We start from the raw sequence: 3588 nt of genomic DNA, 5'->3' as shown, positions 1-3588 counted from the left end.
TCTGTCATGGTGGTACTTTATCCCCATACAAATTTGGTGTGTTTGTCCTCTTTCAATTGTAGAGTGCCATCCCCTTTAAGTAGAAAGACTTTAACCTTTCTCCTTTCCCCACTGAGTTATTTCCTCATGGATGATTATCATTTCAACTTCCTCCCCAGTTGGTTATCTGGATGGAACGACTCCCCTTGAGTTATATCCTCATTGGGTTGAGTCTTGATTAACTGTTTCTTTCTAGATCTTACCTAGATAGTGTTTTTGGTCCCCTAAGAGTCTATTACCCAGTAACTGGTAATATTCTTCTTAATTTGCAGTTTGTTACTTCTTGCCCAATACCCGGCAAAAGTAACCCCTTTTCTCCCTAGCAGATTCATTTCACGTTTCCTAGGAAGTATATCCTTGATATGTTCATCCTAACCGATGATGGATATTTTCTTCCCCTGTTTGAGTTTATCCTTGATATGTTCATCCTAACCGATGACGGATATTCTCATCTGTGGTATCCTACCCAATAAAAAGGTAGTTGTAATCCTTATTTATTTCCCAGAGAGTTAATCCTTGATATGGTCATCCTAACCGATGACGGGTTCCCTTCTCTTTGCGGTTTTCTATCCAGTAACCGGTAGTTGTAAATCCTGCTTTTTCTCCCCTTTGCAGAGTCTATCCTTGATATGTTCATCATAACCGGTGACGGATATTCTCTTTGTGGTATTCTATCCAACATTCGATAAATGTAATTCCTAATTTTTGTTCAGGCGGTTTATCCTTGATATGTTCATCTTAACCGGTGATGGATATCCTCTTTAACATCCCCAGGCAAGTTTATCCTTGATATGTTCATCTTAATCGATGACAGATTTTCTTTCCTTTAAGTCTATCCTTGATATGTTCACTTTAACTAGTGACAAATATTCTTTCCTTTTGGTCTTCTACCCAGTAACCAGTAGTTGTAAATCCTATTTTCGGCTATTCCCCAGCAAGTCTATTCTTACCCAGTAACCGGTAATGAATGCGTATCCTGGAAGCCCTCAGCGAGTCATCCTTGATATGTTTACCCTAATCGGTAACCGATGTCCTCCCTGTCAGATTTTGTTATCCCTGTACCCAGTAGCCGATAGTGGATAATATATTTCTTCTCCTCCTGTGTTGAAGTTTGTTTCTTCCCCAGTTGAGTTTGAGTGCGTCTTTCCTTAGTGAAATTATTGTTCCTGCATGGTTCGAGTATTTCAGCTTTGTTTTGATCTACCTGTTCCCCCTGCAGATTTTCCTTTCCCCCCGGCTGAGTCTTTCCATTGATTTATCTTCCTGGAAATCCCTCGTGTCCCCCAGCAGTTTTAAGTCGTAGCCTGGCCTACGCATAACCATTTACTCCCCTCAGAGTCTCTGTCTCTCCAGTGAGTCTTCCTTACGGAATGCATTATGCTCATGCGGATCTTCGGTCTCTCTAACTCGTTTCCTTTGTGGTAACTTTTTCCCCAAAAAGATTATTTTTTACATTCATATCATATGCATCATGAGGTCTCTTAGGGACCAAAATTTATTTCTATATGTTGTTATTTAAGCCCATTCTACTGAGTCGACACGAAGATTTTAACCTTCACCTCCTCAATTAGAATGTCCTTAAATAGGGGCAACTGTAAGACCCCAATTTTGACCCTAAGATCCCTCATGCTATCTCATTATATGCATTAGCATTGGGATCAAACCTGGGCATCCTCCTTAGCCCTCACTCATTGGGTTTGCATTGGGAGAGATCATCAAGAACCATTTGATTGTATCTTACTTTGTATTTTATCATCTTTACTAACTAAAATACCAAAAATATGTGTTTGCATTTGTCTAACTCTTTTGTAAGTAAGGCACATGATCACCTTTGATCCATCAAGCTCATATCTAGGGTTTAAGACCCTCATGGCTAAGAGCTCAATCAAGAATTTGTCTACAATGGGTTTAGACATCATATATGAGTCCTTATAATCTTTACATGTTATTTTTGTCAAGAAAGCATCAAGAGTTTGGAATTGGTTTGCTTTGGAAACCCTAGTTCATCTGGGTATCTTGTGTAACTTCTTCACCAAGTTTCTTCAACCTTTGATCAAATACTTCAAGTGATACTTCAAATTTCATCATCTTATGCATATATGATCTCCCATGAGTCCCAAAAGTCAAGATAATTGCAAGCTAGCAAGTTGGTTGATGGTGGTTGACCAGAGGATTTCATCTGATCAAAACTGGGGTCCCCTAGACCCTATCTCCTACAATTTTTATCATATTAAAATGATTACAAGAGAAAAGTTACTTTAAATGACATTCCCAATAACTTTCATGTTTAGGTCTAGATCTAGTTTTACTTGGAAAGTAGTTTTTTATGTTGAAAGATTATAGGTCATTATGTTAAAACCCTAATTTTGAGGTCACCTTCCCAAGGCCATAACTTTCTCAATTTTTATGATACGAAAGATTTCCAAGTTTCACAATCAAGTTCAAGGTGTGTAATTAAACTTTGGTGTTTGGAGGAAGATTTAATTCAACTTTTATGAGCATGTGATATGAGGATACATTATAGGTCATTTTGGACCAATACCATTGAACAAGTGATTTTCCTCAACTTCAAAAATGATTAACTCCTTCATATAAAATCCAAATTAGGTCAAATTTGTGACCGTTTTGAATTAATTTGAAAGAGCTACAACTTTGATGAAGGAACGTTTCTCATTTGAAGCTCACATAAAAAGTTAGCCAAGGTGGAATAAGTGAACATATGACTTGACACTTACAAAAACTTTTGATATGTTAAAATTTCCAAACTTCCACCTCAAAATTTACCATGATACAAGCTTCAAATTTAAAGGTGTTCCTCTTGATCTAAACTTTCCAAAAAGTCCAATTTCATTCATTTTGGACATGATTTGAATGGTCTGCGCATGGCTTGAACATGGCTTCATCATTTGGAAAAATCAAAACTTCAAACAGCTGTGTACAATTACCTTGCATTCCAAGTTGATTTCAGACTCACTCACACTTGATTATGGACCTAAAGGAGTGACTTCATGGGCTTGTACACGCCCATTCAAGAGTACATCATCCATTGCCAAATTTGGAAATTCAATTTGAAGGTGCAAATAACATGTGATTCAGCTATAAATAGAAGCCTCTAGGTTCAGAATTGGAGATCCCTTCGCGCCAGCATTGCTCCAAAACCCTAAACCCTTCCATTTGAGAGGATAATCCTGGGAATTTTCTTTGAAAATTGAGTTTGAATCTCACTGTTTTGAGATTCAAAACTCCAGGATCCAAAGCCTTTGGTTGATTCTAATCTACTTCTGCAAGCTTACTGAGTGAGATCAAGCACGAATCAAAGCAAAAGCAAGTGAGTTCTGACATACGTTGAAGGTATTTTCCATAATTTTTCATCTCTTCGATTCTCACTCAATTCTCCATAATTCTCTTGGTTCCTTGGTTGTCTAAAGTCCTACCAATGTAGGCAAGAAGATTGAGTTGCTTTGAGGTTAAATCGGAGCAACTCAGATCATGTACCTCAAATTTCAACTCCATGTGTCTCTCAATATACTTGGAGTTAGGATGAATTGA

Source organism: Lathyrus oleraceus, chromosome 4 (assembly GCF_024323335.1).
Source record: "Lathyrus oleraceus cultivar Zhongwan6 chromosome 4, CAAS_Psat_ZW6_1.0, whole genome shotgun sequence".
Classification (NCBI taxonomy): domain Eukaryota; kingdom Viridiplantae; phylum Streptophyta; class Magnoliopsida; order Fabales; family Fabaceae; genus Lathyrus; species Lathyrus oleraceus.
Note: the sequence above shows the minus strand (reverse complement) of the source record.